Raw genomic sequence first — 19,246 nt, forward strand, 5'->3', positions numbered from 1 at the left:
GAACCCAGGTTTTTTTACAATCGAAGGGCGCAATGTTCCGCTTCTTCCAATTGCGCTACGGTGGTCAACAATTAATAGACTTTAGTTGCTGCTGCTAAAAGTTGTAAACTTGGAAATATCCGTTTCTTGCCGATTGGTTGGAATTAGGAAATAAAATAACAAGGATTTTTTTAGCTTACGATTGCTGTGTTCCAGGAAGATTTTCGGTTGTGAAACTTCTTTATTATTTATAAACAAAAAACAATACGGGTATCTATCTGTATAAAAATATCTTTCAGAAGACTAAACTAAATATTATAGCGCTATGACAGTTACTGAACTTGCAGGAGAGAACGTCAAAAACGTAAGTTGAGTCATAGTAACGAATGACTTCTTGACAGCCTTGTAAGACAAAGTTTTTCATCTTTTTACTCTCCTGAAAAAGAAGTTCTCCTTATCGAGTTACTGTGTTTTGCGATTACAGCGAGCTACAGATTTTCAGACAAGCGTCACACAAAAACCGTTTTTGTAAATTAACAACTTCAAAAGTTGCTACGTATCGCACAGAAGTTTTATTTTTTGAAAGTTACGGCGTTTTATCGTGATTTTACAAACCTGACTATAATTTTTCAGCTCCATCCATTCAACAGAATGCTGAAACCCAAATAGGTACCCTTCACTGTATTCGCATTTTTAGAAACCACCGATAAAAATATCCATCTATATGAAGTTCTTCGTGCATTCATGCAGACTATATTAATGATCGGAGTCTGACTAGTTCTAGTCAGAAAAGGGCAGTCAATTTGCTAAATGCTCTCTCTCCGTCTTTTATTTGTCATACTTTTACTCCCCGCTCTGTCACATCGATGTACATATTCTGATGTATGCGTTTTCTACATACATCGACGAGAACTGTTCATGGAGAGAAAGTGGTAAGCCATCTGGTTGCGATGGATCCATTTAACTGAAAAGACCCGGGTTCGAATCCCGTTTTTGGCACCAAGAACTTTTATCAGGGCTTTTTAATAAAATGTGAGTTAGCTGATGTGGGTATTTTTTTTTTCTCTCGGAAACTCGGGCATTTCGTCCCTCAAAACAAGCGAATCAGTCCGTGAACAAACATATCTACAGACAGAATAATTACTGAAAAAGGAAAGCAACAGGAAACCATCTTGTTCTACTCCCTAGTAAAATGGCAATGCTGCCCCACCAACCACTAGGTTGAGGGAAAACACGCCCACACACATTCATGGCTATTGTGATTATTAAGTTAATTTTTAACTATTATAAACAGCAAAACAAAATGCTTATTTTAGACGTTTTTCTCAAGAATGCATCAAACTTACGAACATCTTGATTCCTATCTGTTGCTTCCTCTGAGAATGTTTCGATAGAATTTTGATGTTCAAATTCTTCACTAAAACGTATCTGCTTTATTCACCTCCCACAGATAAATGTGCATAAACTTATTCGCAATGGTTAGGTTAAGATTCGTTTATCTAATTTTCGCGTACTAGCATTGCAGGTAATCAAATGTTCATGGAATACAATTGAGATTCGTATTCTTGCGTTTGTTTTTGTGCTGAGAATGGACCATCAATAATGAAGTACTATTAATACGATTGGTCGTAAAAATGTTACTTAAAATATGATCTCATGTATTGCTTAAATTTGCGATTTATGTAATTCCTGTTGTCATGTTCTTTAAGTAAAACTTTGCTTATCTCTCTATTTTAATAGAGAGAGAGAAGTAAAGATTTATTTAGGTTATATTCAGTTGAACAACTTTTAAAAAAAATAATAAAAAGGGTGCGTAACGTGGGAAGAATTTATTTATTCTATGTAGTACACTTTAGCTGCAGAAATTAGTGTGTTAATGTAACTATAATGAATGAGTTTTCAAACGTACCATTTCGATTGTGTTTGCCTGCTCTTCAGACATTTTACTAATCGCTCAAGATGTTTTGATACATTAACTTGCGCAATGTATTTTTTTAAAACAAAAACACTCCTAAAAGTTCAGAATATTAGTTTTAAATGTCTTTCCGTGCATGCTATTATGAAAATGTATCTTCCCAGTAGGAAAATGTTAGACAGTGTTCCTTAATATTTTAATTATATTAATTTTTTTCTTGAAAAAACGAAGAATTTAAACGAAAACTGTTTTCAGAAAATAGTAGCTATCTTTAAAATGGCATTCTTCTTCTAAGTATTGAAAAGCAAAACCTTTGACTTATCATTCAATTGACCTCAGAATGCAACTAAACCTGCATCTGATTTAGGAATTTCTAGTTAATGCTTGGTTGTTAGACATGGATATTTGCGAATGTCTTTAGGTGGGAGATACAAATACATTACCCATCCATCATACTCTTGTTATTGGTTTACGACCTTTCATAGCAGGGATTCACATAAAAATATAATATATATGTAGGCTATATTCAAATATAAACAGCTAATTGTTGGCAACTTAATACTACAGTGGAATTTGGACCATCATTGAAAATTTGAATGGTGATAAATTAACTTTCGCGATTTAAATGCAAACGCCATATTTTTTATTTTAATTTTAATCCCTTGTAGTGAAGAAAGTCTTTTAAAAATGTTTCGTTTTCAAAAATATTTTAAAATTCATATTTAAAGTTTTTTTTATTATTTTTTTATTATTAGGCTGTGTGTTTTTAATCTATAACCTGTATGGCGATCATTTTACGCTACAGATCTCAACTACTAATACTGGTTGTGTTTGTAGTCGATATTTAGAAATTCTAAAGAAAGACTCCGAAACATCAGAATATGTAATTAAATTTCGATATGTAAGACCGACGCTAGCAAAACAATCTTCGTCATAAACGAACAACAAACAAAGGAGGAAGAAAAATGATGTTTTATTTTTTTACTCAAAGAATGAAAACAAAGGATTAGAGAAGTCACCGAGAGGTTCTGAAAATGCAACCCTAAAACATTGGGGAGGGATTTTTATAAATTTTCATTAAGTCACCCTCGTACAGCTTTCACTGGTGTTTGGGGTCTTCGCATGAAATTCCAATTGTTTCAAATGTTTTTAAGGTGCTAAATCTTAAAGTTCAACCTGCGATGAAAACTGCACGCTTTCTTAAGATGCTAAATCGCTAATCTTTAAGTCTCCCCTAGGTCCCATAAGTAAACTTTACATTACATCTGACAAGAAAAGACATTCCAAGAAGACTTACCAAGCAACAAAATCACCCACATTTCAAAGTAGGATTAAAAGTAACAATAACAGCACGTGGATCAAGACCTGACGGGGAACCGACACTGCATGCGTCTCGCAAAAGAGAGAGAGAGAGAGAGAGAGAGGAGTTCGGCAGAAAAAAAAAGAAGAAAACTGTGTGTATATTAAAGGTTTGTAGGCTTATCTTTTGTCCTTTGAAAAGGGCACAATTTTTCATTATCTTCTCCTGTGTGATAGCATTAATAAATGAGGTTGATTCCAAAATAACTAGTTCTTAGGTTTAGATTCCTAATAATTATAGCAAAACACAAACGATTTACACTTCATGAAAGCTGCAAATCCCTCAATCCTAAACGTATTTATATTTCGCGGACCTGACAATTTATAAGAAGTCAAAATAATGTTACAATTCTAGCTGATCCAATGCAAACCTCCCATAGCTTCGTTTTGCAGTTTATAAAGTGGAAGAATTTTGTATTGCTTATATTCAAATTTAAAGAGTGTAAGTCTTTAAATTCGGTGTAACTATATCAAAAGATCGAAACGTAACATGTCTTCATATACAGAAATGTATTCAAAACGTGAAATGAAAAGTAAAGCTTCCGAGCAAGAATTAACATATCGGAGTAAATAATAAAGTCAATCGTCAAATTAGTCTTTCAGAAATCCCGAGTAGATTCATTGAATTGCCATGGGTGTCGTTATAGAAATGAGAAAGAATAATTTGGACTGCTCAAGTCCAAATAGAGTTTTCATAAATTATACATTTTTACATGAAAAACTCTGTCCTGATAGTCTGAATCATTCGAGAGGGTAACGTCTAATGTCGAAGTTATTAAACATTTTCACCAAATACGCCCCAACCAGGTTCGCATTGTCCAATGCTATTGAGGATGGGTTAGAAACCCGCTATTACCGAAGAAATCTTTATAAGAGCTGTTTAGTTGAAGACAGGTTACCTTGTCTCATCCGAAAGTGGCAAAGTTGTTTTCTTAGTAGGCGTTAGTTAACCCACAAAAGAATGCAAACCACTGTAGAAATCACACGCAGTTGACTGACATAGCAGAATGTGTATACATGATTTAACATGTATACATGTATAGTATGACGGGCTATCGAGTCTAACACTAACGGGAAGTTGAGATTATGGAGTGTAACCACACCCATTTTGGCACATCTGTGGTGGCGTCCGTGTTTCAAATTGCTGTTGAAAGCTAACTGACATTTGAATGAAACTAATTTACAAACTTTTCCATTTTTTAGATTAGTAGAATTAGCACCAAACAATATATAACATATATTTGAATTTATGGCAAGTTGTCGATAAAAACGTATTATTTAATATGTCAGAATACTTACATACGTGCAGTTAATTTTATATAAGCGTACTATATAATAAGATCGGTCTCTCATCCTGCGTAATTCGCGAATAGAAAATTATGGCACATGGGAACAGACATGTTAGATCCTTGAGGCTGAGCGATCTTAAGAATTGTGTGCAGTTTAACCGGGGATTAAAACCTGTGTTCCATGAATGTTAGCTGAGGGCTAACAATCCACTTATTTCTAGACAGCTAATGTTTATCCAGAGTAACATTAGAGCTAATTGATGCTAATTAGACAATAAAAATGAAGCCGTATTATCACCCATCTCTTGCTGTCAGCACGGGTTAGTGTCACGTGGCAAATGTAGGAGCAAAGAGCGGAAAGCACGAAGATTTAAAAAAGTGTTAATGCTGAAAGAAACCATTTATTCGTTAGGGATCGTACGAAAAAGGGAAAAACACCACGCTTTAAACCATCTTTCTCTCGCTCGAAAATGACTGATAATGTTTTTGAGAGTGAAAATTACTTAGATAGGTAATCTTGCCATAATTATTTCTAAATGGATATTAAAAGGATTTTTTTTCTGACCCACTTCTTTAAGAAGCACTTCGTACAAAAATTTATAATTGTAATGAGTCACATGGGTTTACTTGGCGAAAATGGAGTCTTCTATTCTACAGCCGCAACTAATTCTGTATACTGCGAATATTCAGAAATGGCGTCGTCTACAACTTGACTATCTGTTCAAAAATTTAAAAAACAAAGAAGAAATTGACCTTTCAAACGTAGAGAATTAGCGAAACCATAATAGGAAAACTGTTGTACGAGCAGGTCGAAATAACAGAAACCAAACTTTGCAATTTGATATATTTAAAATGATTATTAAATCATTAAAAATGAAAATGGAATCATTTCTACGTGTTTAGAAATCATCAGGATCACGGCAATTTACTATATTCAGTATGAATGAGAGAGGAGAAAAAAAAACTGAGAAATTAGAAAATTAAAAAAAAAATTAGAAAAAAATGATCTCAGCAATGATTTGCATATTTCCCTTTGCCGATCATTGCTGACGCCATTTTTTCTAAATAGCTGAAATATACGATTATTAGTATATAACCATCATTTGGTTTTATAGGGTTTTGCAAAGACAGTCGTTCTCCGTAAAGATTTCTGGCCAACAGACTTTTAACATAAACTGTTGGCATGTTTAGAATGACTATTTTTGTATGCACATACTAAAAAAAAAAAAAAAAAAAAACGTGAAGTCACTTATTACATCCTGTGATTTCGATAAGACGTAAGTTTAGATTAAAAACAGTTTCTTTGTTAATGACCATTATGGAAAAAACAAATAGATTCTAGAACGCATTCAGGACATCCTATATGTTACTTTCATTACAGAAGAATGTTTTTAGATGGGGGGGGGGGGGTTGAAGGATGCACAAAGTTGCCATGATGTGTGAGGAATGTCATGAACGGGGCTGACTGATATTTTCTAAGGTTCAGAGAGATTCAGCTTATACTTCCATTCCGGAACTAGAATATCAAGCGTCTTCTAACCTCTGCAAATCAGACTATCAGAAGAACCTGTAAAAAAAAAACTGTTCCCTCTGTCAACTCAGAAGCTGTATATCGATGCAAATATATTCCGAAGCAAACGAGTCTACATCATTACTACTGCAACTTTCTCCCACCTCTTTCCACCACGAAAAAAAATAAAGCCCAAAAAAAAAAAAAAAAAAAAAAGGAGAGAAAATCTTCTGGAGCCATTGTACCGATCAGTACCAGAGTGCCGAGGATAGGAAATGGCCAATAGTAAGAACTTTCCTGAAACATTAGCCTGAAAGATCTTCGGGATGTAAGCAACGTTTTAATTACGGCCGCAAATCGGAGCAAGAAAAATAATTACATCTCTTCCCCTGTCCGTGAGTGCGTGGAGAGCAAAGTCGGGGGAAGTTTTCTTGACAGGATTTGATTACCAATTAACAAATTAAAGAAATACGCGCCGGCTACAAAAACCGTTAATAGAAAATCAATGGAAGTAATTATGTAATGACCTGTTAAGCATAAAAAGGGGAAGAGAGGCTCTCTGACGCTATTTGCCGAAATCTGCTTCTGACGCGGATTTTCCACCGCTGCCTTCACCGCCGTGAAAGCTCTCCTAAACCTGACACTTAACTAATTACATGTCGCCTCACACACTTCACGTGCTTTTTCTTATCCCCTCCGCTTTAATTAAAGAAAACATACCGTGAAGACGGTGGAATTCGAGAGAGCAGTAGCTAGAGGCAGTTCATTAGAAAAGTCAACTACTGTATTAAGACACAAGGTAATATTGGTGGGGCTGTGTTTTCCTAAGGCATCGTTAGGTGACTGGCAAAAAACGCGTTCTTTTCACCGCACTGAAAGTATTGCCACTCATAGAGGTCGCTTCTTGCGGCCACACAAAGGCTGATTGTGGTTGGTAGAGGGCATTAGTGCATCCCGGGACGAATTAATGTCCGCTGATACTCTTTTGGATACATCTCTGACTGCGAACCTCGCACAAAAGAGGGAGAAACGAACAAAAGAACGAACACACTGGAAGACGGGGTGCAAATGCATAATTTGCCGGAGGAGACAACACTAAATGTTTTCTGAAATGTTCTCAGATTGAAAGCAAATAAGATCTTTTAAAACATTGAATTGCAATCACTTAAGCGATTATTTTATTTTATTTCAACGAAATCAAAACATTTCCTTTTACTTAAAATTTGACACCTGATTTCTTACGACGGTATACGACAATCTGCCCGAGGAGCTGAAATCGGGATTTATAATTATACTCATGAAGACTTTCTTTGTGTGTGTGTGTGTGTGTGTGTGTGTGTGTGTGTGTGTGTGTGTGTGTGTGTGTAAGATATTATGTATCCTCCACACTTACAGAACTACAACCAGATTCATTCTTATTCTTTTCTAATAAGCATAAATATATCTAAGAAATTGAAGATGATTATTATTACTTCGCTGATCGTGAGAATACAAACCCTGCCGATACTGCTGCTGATGTGATACCTCGTTTGTTGCCAAACGTTTCCCTTTAAAAAAAGGGAGGGATCCGTAAATCACAGATTTTTCTACGTGTCAGCACTCAGTAGTGTCTCATAAAGAAGTGCTCCTTTAGTAGAAGAAAAAGGTTCTAAGGCTAGTGTGAGTGCTTAGTTTTATTTTCAGTTATGGGCATCGAGAAAGATTCTGATGGAAAAGGCCTCATTTCTCATCCAGAAACGAGGATGAGTTGGCCAGTTGCAGTAGGAAATATCAAGGATTATCCTCTAGTATCTTCTCATTTTGTATTCTTCCTGACCTCCATTTTCTTAAGTGTTCTAGTTCCTCCCCCACCCCCTGAAAGAATTATAATCTACAACTCTTCTACAATCTTCAAACTGTCATGGTTGGGACTGATATAATAACTGAAATGTTTTGAAATTTTTAACCTTTATCGAGAATAAAAACCACACATATGTTCTATACTCAACTTCCTTTTTATTATCATAAGTACAGGATTATGATGAAATGGTCCATCAGTTTTCCATTAACTTTCTCTCCGATTTTTATACTGTACGTATCAAAATGCAATTTAAAACAATTTATATATGATATGATATTTATTTATTATTTCATCATGTAATTAAGTTGTGTTGTATAGAAAGAGACTTACTGGATGCTTCGCCTCCACGAGGTTGGACAAAAACTGCCAATTGCTCGCATTAATTACTGCAAAAAGATACTCTGAAATCGAAAAGCGGTTTTGATACTTGGAAAACGTTTCCGCGATCTGACATAAGGAAATCAGAAAGTTTGAGTTCTTTAACTTTCTTGAACTCAAGAACTTTCTCAAAGTTCTTGAGTTCAACTTTTTTATGTGTATTATATTGATTGATGTTGTAGCAAACTTAAGTTTTTTTTTTTCGTTTCATGGTTTTAGTGATGTCCGTGATATGTAATTAGAGAAGGTACAGAATAGAATATCTAAAACAGAATTTTGCCCAAGATTAAGTTAAAATAACTGCAATCAAATAAGCTATGTTTATTCTTTGTATAAAATTATACTAAGAGTATAATTACAATATTATACTCTTTGTATAAAATAAACACTAGCACTTTACTTTCAAAAGGGATGAATGAAGTTAGGGCTCTTTTAGATGTAACTCTTTGAAGAAAGATGAGCAATGTTCTTCAGCCTTCACTAGTGAGCTCAAGTTATCATTGAATCAAGACATTTTACATAAGAGAGTAAAGCAGATAAAGATAACTGCTTCCATCTCGTAGTCCTAAATACCAACATTAGTGTTACTGTAATAATATAAGTTCTACGATCTTTTTTTGAGATTCGAAGTTAAAACCGTAGTTTCCTGTGAAAAGACAAAACTACCTTCAAAGATCCCACTTCAAAGATCGACTAACTCCGAAACAGGCCAAAAAGGACCAGTATAAGTTCCTCTACGCGACAAGAATCTAATATAATGGTCTTGGCGTTTCTTCAGATGGCCTAGCTCTATGGAAGCAAATACCATTTCCATAGGGCTAAATAGACATCCAGAACTTTATTTAAAGTAAATAATTCCGCTAATCCTTTTATCCCTAAAATAATACTGCACTGAGTTTTGGAAATCGGTAGGTAGCCGGGTCTCCATTATAGTCGTCATCGGTAGTATACAGCTACGGACGATTTAAGACACTGGAGCGATAACTACTGGAAACTCGTATTTCTTAATTGGCATATTATTCTTTGAAATGTTACGGGTGCTACGTTCAATTTTTGTGATATCGGGAGCAAAACATACTATGTCTTTGGCCAGAGTATCAACTAGCAGTTTAAAAAAAAACTAAAAATAGTTTCTTCCACTTAGAGAGTAGAATCGAACCTATTACTAGTCTTTCTTCTGTCAATCTAGCATTATCACAAGATTATACACGAATCTCCTTTTTTATTTATAATTGGAAAATGAATAGAATCGACAAATTTATAAATGCATTTACAGAAATAACCATTATTCATTACAGATTTATAATTAAGAATTAGATGGTTCGGAAAGGCTACTTTAAAACGTAGTACTCTATCCAACCATTTCAGGCCACCAATAAGCAGGATACGGGGTCTCACACATGGCAATGAGATGGTTGAAGAGCTGAATCAGGCCATGCAGGTCAGTGTATTCATAAATAAATTTTATTTCACTGATATTCTTAATCTTCTACACTTTTGGATTAGGAAGGAACGTTGCTTGAGTTAATATTTAGAGTCTGGATTTTTTTTTTTTTTTTCGCAGTCTGCGAAAAAACATGGAATTGCGAAGGAAACTTCATGGAATGCGAAGATGTGAAACATAGAAAAATAATAAATTAATGGAAACAATTTTATTGCAGTAAAATTGGAGCAATATTCATTGTTTATACATGCCCTTCAAATTTTAGGAACCCTCCATTGCAGTTCCTTCCACGCCATCTGTTAAAAAACAAAACTCGTACACTCCATAATGGTGTATATTTAAATGTCTTACAGCTAAATTTTAACTCATTTACCCTGAGACGGACGTGCTTTTCAGTATTTCTGTTATTTTCATTTCTGTGTTGTGTCTTTAAAAGTCGACATTATTGAAAAGCAGATAAACAGTGTTTTACGCCCAAAAAAAACGGAGGCTGCAAAAGATATTGATTTTAATTTGTCTCGGCTGTCTTATCTGAAATGCATACAAAGAGTGGACACTGCAGATAACACAAAGATTATTCATTCACCGAAAGAGAAATTTTCCAAGGCGTAAAATGTATTTTTGTTTCTTTTAGCAATCAGCGTGGATTAAACTCTTTTTAAGTAAGCGAAATACGAGTTATCATTAATATTAAATGCGCGTTGCATTTGGATTAGAAATAATAAAACGCAATACTTCAAGATCTTACAAGATTATATATTTACTCAATTTTATTGATTAAAATAAGTAAAAATTAATCTCAGTTGAAAGTTTCGAACCCAAACTGTACGCAATGATCAGTGAAGTTCCCCATCCATGGACAGGTTTTTGAATGTGGGTATTTAGAACTAATATCGATGCATTTATGGCCTTGAGCCGAACGTCGTATATTTGTTTTTTGAGGGGATTACATGTTTATGGAATTTTGCATCCTCAGTTTTGCATGAAAAAAGTTTAGAAAGTATGCACTGCTTCCATTAAAGAGCCCATGATTTTCAACTACATTGCTCTTTCACATACTGCAAATACGGAATCGTTTTCATTTTCTTCGTGTGAAAATGAACTCGGAGTTGAATCCAAGGGATGTAAAAATTAGTTGATAATTTCCCGGACTCTCTTTCAAACAATAGTTAAATCTACTGGATCTTGAATTGAAACGCATGTTAAAATACGCGTAAAGCTTATTTATACCGAGCAGAATTCACACACACACACACACACACACACACACACACACACACACACACACACACACACACACACACACACACACACACACACACACACACACACACACACACACACACACACACACACACACAATTAAAGAGAAAAATATTCCACAAGCGTACGATACCGATCAATGGGAATTTTGAACCATTCTTCCTGTAGGCATGTAATGAGATCCTGAAATGTTGTGGGGAGGACGTCCCTTGACCTCACCCGATGTTCAATAGGGTTGAGATCTGGGCTCTGTGGAATTATGTGTTGAAGGTCATGTCCACAAACCACGCAGTTACAGTAGCAGCTTTAACACACGGTGCATTGGCTTCTTGAAAGAGACAATGGTCAGTTCCATTAAGCAAAAAGCATTGCTTTGCATTGTCCAGAATGTTCAGATACCGGAGTTCAATGTTCGTGGCACCATAAACACAAGTCCGAGGCCAAACTAGGAAAAGCAGGACCATACATCACACCGCCACCTGCGAATTTGATTTCACCGTATCATCGATATAAAAAGATATTAAATAACCGAATAATATTCGATGAAGCCTCTTGTACCCCTAATATTCTTTCTCAAAATAACGGCGAATATTATATTATTTATTAAGACTTTTACATTTCTGAATTGTATTATTATTTTTTTCAGCTGTTTGAACTAAAAATAACATTACTGAAATTTTAGATATTCTTCATCAGCTAAGCCTGATTAGTAGAACCTCCAGTGCACCAGAAAGAACATAACTGTTGCTCAATAAATCTCTTTTAGTTTTAAAGTGATTGGCAGTATATTGGATTTTTAGTATTGTACTAATTTTAGTATTGTGTAGGCGAACTAAAAGCTTAAACTGAATGATGTAATTTTTCAGTGTATTGTATTTTCGAAGCATCAATTGCACGTGTCGTCACTCAAAGTTCTGTGTATTCCATTTATGTTGTATGATTTGCTAATTTTTATTGGAATAAAGAATTTTCACGCTGGCTAACTGGAGTGGAATTTGTTCTTTAGGATCTGTACTCAAATTTATCTAACATTTTTTAGTTTGATTTCAATCAGACCATTTTCAGTGGCAAAATTAGGCAAAACAGAATTACATAGCAACAGCGCATAAACCAGAAGGAATAGTGAAAGAGTGTAACGAGAAAAGATTAAATGACTTCGGTTTTTTTTTTTTTTAATATCTAAACACACGATGGGCTGCCCCCCCCCCCCCTTGCATGTTTCTGTATCTTTGTTTGTTGTCTTACCAGACAGATTCTCTAAAATGGTTACGTATCTCGCCATTTTCATTTTTTAAAATGAGTAAAAACTCCTATTAACTGAAAGCTATAAATTTGTCAATGGGAAGTTTAATGAATATCTAAGCCTTACGCGGGATTCGAACCCAGTCTTCTTGAATGAACGGGCAGCAATTTAACAGCTAATTATCAAGACTTTTTCTAGATTTTTCGTTGCGAAATGACGTTGCTAAGCATCAGGCGTACAAATAATTTTGAAAAATATCATCAAAATGAATTTTTAACTAAATCTTCTCTCAATTTAAACAAATTAAATAGCTGCCCGTGCACACATAGTTGTGACTGTCAGTCGCCGCTAAGTTCAACTACTTGTCTCTCGACGACCATTGAAGTTTGAGAACCATCTATCTATATTTCTTGAAGTTTTATGCTCAAATCTAGGGAATCGACGTGCATATCATTTATGTTATTTTATCCACGAAATAAGTTCTATTTCATGACTACTAATAGTTACAGTACGAAATGTTCAACATGTTATAATCGTTTAGTGAGTAAAATTAATGACAACAGGACTCTTAATTTCCACCCTTAACGTCAGCTTTAGAAATAGATACATGGAAAGAAAGCCCCTCTTTCCACTCCATTGTTAATTTTGGAATAATGGTGGGGAACCGGACATCCAGGATTCAATCCCAATTATGGGTTTTATGCGACTAAATTTACAATTTCTATTATTTTAATAAAAACAAACAGTAAATGAAAATGAAAAATAGTTAAATATCATAATTTTTCAACCTTAACGAATACAATAAACACAATATCTTCGTGTGTGCAACTAATGGTGACTATTCGTGTAACAAGCACCGATGTTACATCGTGTGATGTGATAAAAACTAGTATTATCAAATATGTAAAATGATTTAAACATCTTTCCTGATTTTCTCCAAGAGTAAAACTGTCAGAATATTTGTTGCCTCCATGCCTAATTTGTTGCCTAATTTTTTTCCGATGTCTACTTATTCTTTTCGCAATCACAGTGTGTTATACACCTGATATTTATGAATAAAGCTATTAAAAGACTGGCAATGCTTCCAAAAGTTTTCGTAAGAATGGACTCGATCATGTTGCTCTCCACTGTGTGAAACAGAAAACACAGAATCTACACTAAATTATTATTATTATTACGTGACACTCCCAGGGAGTCAAAGGACTCATTGCGGGAAGGCGCTCTACTCTACTTCGCTATCAACGCCATCTACCTTCCATTATCACCAACAAGAGTAATATTTGTCTGTCAATTGCGCCATCAACGCCATCTACCATCTATTATCACTAACGACAGTATTTTTTGTCTGTAAATTGCGTGTGTTCTGAAGCCCGATTTGTCTGTATCTGTCAGCAAAGGGGTTATTTAAACTGTTTTGGATTACCAATTGAACCCGTTATTGAATGCTCAAGCTTTCTTACTGAGACTTGGTATTTCTGATGGTTATCGACAGTTATCCTGAATTTTTACAGCAGTAAGTTCCACAGTAGAATATTCACATGCCAATCCCGTGGGATTTTCATGCATTCAGTTTAACATCCAGCCGTGGGGGTCTTGAGTATTAAGTAGAACATTTATTGCAGAGTAAGTTGTTCTATTGTTACTGCGAATGTTTTTGGTTTATTTGATTTAATAAATAATTGCTGTCATCAGTGGATATCTCATACCGCTCAGTAAGGCAAAAATATCGACTCAATAAAAAGGGACACATTCTTACTCTAATTTAAACAGCCATTTTATTATAATTCTATAATCATTATCTTTCTACAGCCATTAATGAATATAATTAATTATTTATAATTTCAAGTGGTTAATCTACATAATACCTCGAACTCATTAGTTTCTGATGTATATAAGTGAAAGTTCTTTTTTATTTGTTTTACATTTTTATTGTAATAGTTTTGAAATATTCTTTAAATTGTTATTCTGGGTTAAAAGTGAGTTTTTTTTTTCTTTGTCAGAGATGAGAATTTTGAATATTTTTGTGCCAAGTTTTAGTGGGAGTTAAAATACCTGATCATAGAATATGCAAAATCCTACAGCCGTTTCTTAAAGTCCATACACATAACAGTGCAATGGACGTGTAAAAAACACTTTCAGATGCACACATGCAGAAAATTAATGAACGGAAGGTAGGTTTTGTTATACAGACTAACAACTTGAAACGACAGGCAATTAATCGTATTAATTGATGCCGAACAATCATACATGTTAAAGCGGTTGGAAACTAATGAAACAGATTTCTAAAAAAAAAAAAAAAAAGATAAGTGCTACTGCAATATTTAAAAATGAAACACATATTTAGATTTCCTGTTTTTCTTTACGACTTCTACTCCTGAATACGCATATGCAACATTGCATGAGTCCCCCAAATTCTAAGAGTGTGTAAGCTAGCTTGCTCCACTATTGTAGTATATTCGCAGGCAATAGTCGTCGTTCTTTTGCCAGAAAAAAATCATTCGGAATAGAATGGATTTAAACATCGGTAGCACTTAGTTAAACATTATACCACACACTAAGGTACATACGAGGGTGTGCTGAGAAGTGAGAAGTTGTGATATTCACCATGAAGGAATTGAGGTAGAACCATGTAACTTACACATTATTCTACATATTCCCACGAAGTGTTATACACTTGCTACAGCGCTGCTTCATCATTTGCAATCCTCTGAGAGAAAAAAGTCTTTCCCTTGTTGCACAAACTAGTCATTTTTGTTCTGGGTGTTTATCAGAACTTTTCATCCCCCCCCCCCTCTTCCATAGCTTTAGATCGATATCGGACTGGAAAAGGACGTTCAATATCCATTGTGTCAATTTTTGCCATATATGTTTCAAAACTGCCTAATCTCATTGGATTCTCTTTGTAATCCTTATGAAAAACTGTCAAGCTACTTAAATGTTTGTTTGCCACTACATTTCAAGGGCAGTTGTATCGGATTGTTATATGAACTCCTTGGCTTGACATATTAATTTCCAATGATGTGCTCATTGTACGGACATTCAAATGATCAGCAGGCGAAGTCTAGAATTTATGCCCATGAAAACAATTTTGTAAAATATGATCAATACAGAATAAACATTCCACATATTACTGATTTTAGTTCGATCAATTGATTATATTTTGCTTCATTAACAATTTGAAAAATATTTTACTTAAGCATTTACATACGTAATTTATTTTGTACAGTTTTAATACAATATGGATATTCTAAACAGCAGTTAAAATGCGTTTATTATATAATAATCATATAAGATACTAAAATATTTAAGGACGAAATCATAATTTACTTTGAGTTTATTTTTTCGTCATTCTAGGACTGTCTGTTGTTATCTAAACACCGCACGCTTGTGATGTATGCTTGATTCTTGTCGTCAAAACACAGGCAAAAACTGAAGTAAAATGTTTGTATTTTACCATTATTACAAAGAGAAGTATACGGAGCCTGTGGCATGTACGTCATAAGCACGTATGCATACACATATACTAAGTATATTATTATGAACTAAAATTGGGCTTCGCTGCAGCCTCTTTATTTTTTCTCTCCCCTTCTCTCTTCTATTTAAAAAAACAACCTGTTTCTTTCTCCTAAAAATTCTATACAGATCCTTAGAATAATATCTGATAGTCGCCATGGTGATCATACAAAAAAACGCGTTTTTATAATAACTCCAACAGCCGTCTTTCCAGTAGGTAATCGTTAAATATTAAAACAGCGCTACCTAGTGTTGGTTCACAATGTCGCTAATAATCCATCTTGCTTAACAGTTTATGTATCTTGTTGGTTTTGTTATTGTTATCCATCGATTATTTGATTCCCGTTAGATAATCTTTCCCGCAGCCCAAGGAGGTGAAGGGGGTGTTAACTTTTGACGCCACACACTACTGCTGCTTCTTATCAACAGTCCATCCAACAACCACCTCCAGGAAGATCTTTTCATCCCGGCCGGCGCGGTTTCCCCAGGTTGCTCAGTTCTTTCACGCGCGCTTTCGTATACTTAGCAAACCTTACAAACCATTCATCTTGCGCGTGGCCATACATCACCCCCCTGTCATACGGAGACCCCCACCCCTCAAAGCCCGAGGAAGAGACGGGAATGGGGGAAGGAAGCAAAGAGCCGCCGATCTCATACTTGCCAGCGAATCTATATCAGTTTATTGTGTTGTACGAAAGGAGTCACTTTCGGGGATATTACTTCTTCTATCGTCTTTATATTCCCCGCCACGATAAAGCGTTATCAAGCCATATAAGAAGACAATAAGTGCAAACTCTGACGGCTATACATTGTTCTGTCTATCAACATGCTGGCAACGTTTTCTTTCGTTCAGGATTGATCACCCGTTGGTGACAGGTGCTTAGGTGAAATTTCGAGGAAACCAAGACCTGGGGCTGTCGCCTTTCTGTCGCTTCAAATGTAAATGATGCTTTGAATAGAAGTGGAAGTTGGGAAAGTCTAAAAGATGTTGGGCGGTTTGTGGGCTATTAATATTGGCTGTCGTTCTGTTCCACCTGATTAATGGATAGATCGAGCTTTTTTAATAGAAAAAGTTGAGATGATCTTATCAGTTTGAGGTGAGATTAAGCATGGATTATGATTTGTTGTTGCGTCTCTGCTATCTTTTTCTTTCGTGAATGAAGGATTAACTCTGAACTGTCGTTTAGGTTTTTTCATCCAGAAGAAAGGGAGTTCTTATGGCTTGGTGTTGAGCTTTATTTCCCTTTTGGGCATTTGTATGTTCAATCCGAGCTGCTGCTCTGCAGTATTTCTGGACAAAACCTTATTCTAAACAAGAAACTTCAGAACTTGTAATGGAATCATTGAAAAATAAATAACATTTTGCTGCGTAGTCTTTTTTCAATGGCCTTAAGCTATTGTTTAGTAGTTGAACAAGTAGAGCGATCGTATAAAATGTTCATTTTGCTTATCCTGTATTCTCTGAATAGACAGCAAATTATTTAAATCATCGACAAGAGATGAAGATAGTTTGTCGTTTATTATGTTTAGGCTTCCGAATTTGCAGTAAAAAGTAAAAGGAAAAACACACATTTTTCCTACTGCAAAGCTTTTATGGATCACTTCTTAGTTCTGCCGTGAAGTATATTTTAAAGGTACCGGAGCAATCAGCTGCTTCCATTTCTTTACGGGAGAAATAAAATCATGTCAGTGCCATCCACAAAAGCACCTGAAAATCTATATACACAGCATTTAATTGAATATGCAAGTTTAATAGTTTAAATAATTCCGAAATTATGCTCTAGACACCAACATGAAACTTCAATCCGCCTCAAGTCCCAAATAAGTGGGATGGTCATCTAACACTGGACTGCTAAAATCTGCACATACATTCGGAAGTATCCTGATACAGTGGACTTCAAGTGAAGCAATCAGGATATTCCTAAAGAGGAGGAGTTTCTTTAAATTAATTGTCTCTACTATTATAACAAACAAACATTAATTACAAAACCAATACTATCATTTTATTCAGAGGGACACACGTAGGTTGTGAAGATTTGTACTTCTTTGGCATGTTGAAATTAATACTTCATCTTTTTTTGTTGATATTTAAATGGTACAAAGAGGGGCATTTTATTTCAATTCTGGTCTGAAGTTTATACGCTTTTCATAATCACCTCTGCGATCCACGCTTTTCTGCTTACATTCTATTAATTTCTTGAACCTGTTACGATAAAACTTAGTATCTATAAATATTTCATCTTAATTCTTTCCCTTACTCTAGATCATAGATGGCCAACAGCAGGCCCTCGGGCCGCATGCGGCCCATAACGTGATTTTGTGCGGCCCGCGGCAGGATAAAAACTATATTAAATTATATGTATTATCAATTTAGCTATTAGTTTCGACCGCAGATTTTCTGATTGATATACTAGTTATATTCATTATTTCTGATGACGGAAACAATTTATATTCTCAACATGGAATCAAAATTGCTTTAAAAAGATTACTCCATTTATGAAATTTACTGCTCTCTGTGCGAGTTGTGGTAGTGGGAGTGGTAGATTTCTAAGCGCTCCATAGTAACGCATCATTGAAAGTCACTTTCTCTGCTCTGGTTACAGTGATCAGTTTCAGAGACTCAGTTTCACAGTTAACAGTGTTATTGTTGCAGTTTGTGTTCCCTGGTCAGTTACTTCAGCCTTTGTGTACTATGAGTAAGAAACGTAAGATCTGTGAAGAAAACAGGTCATTTCAGGAGAAATGGGAAAATGAATTTCTGTTTATAAACAATAACGACAAAAAACCACAGTACCTTGTGTGTTTGCAAGTATTGTCGGTGCACAAGGAATATAACCTCAAACGCCACTACATACAGCACCATGCCGCTAAATACCAAGAATACGTTGGACAAGTACGCACTAAAATTGTACGTAATTTGAAGAGAAAGGTTAGTGCTCAAAAATCTATTTTTACTAAACCAACATCAATACAAAAAAAAGCTCACTCTCGGCATCGTTTGTTGTAAGCGCAGAGATAGCAGAAGCAAAAAAAAATCATTATCTGATGGCGAATTTGTAAAACACTGTTCTGTGAAAATGGCACGTGCATTTGGGGAAGATAAAATTGCCAGTGAGTTTGAAAGCCTCCCACTATCAAAACAAACTGTAACAAAAAGAGTCGATGAAATAGGTTCTCACATATGAAATAAATTAAAAAGTGTTATTACAGATTCAGCTTACTTCTCATTGGCTCTGGATGAATCAACTGACATAACAGATACAGCTCAACTTCTAAGTTTCATTCGAACTGTTTTTTCCAAAGAGACTTTGTTATTAATGAAGAGCTACTAGCATTAGACTCTTGGCATAACACAGCCAAAGGTCAAGACATTTATGATGCAGTTATGAAGATTGTAAATGGTGCTGGTGACATCAACAATCTCACAGATATTGTGACAGATGGCGCCAAATCAATGCGTGGTACTCAATCAGGCTTAGTTGGCTTACTAAGGAAGGCTGGAATCAATTGCCC

This window comes from Typopeltis vanoorti, chromosome 16 (assembly GCF_054136105.1).
Source record: "Typopeltis vanoorti isolate ZY-2024b chromosome 16, IOZ_Tvanoo_1.0, whole genome shotgun sequence".
Taxonomy (NCBI): Eukaryota; Metazoa; Arthropoda; class Arachnida; order Uropygi; family Thelyphonidae; genus Typopeltis; species Typopeltis vanoorti.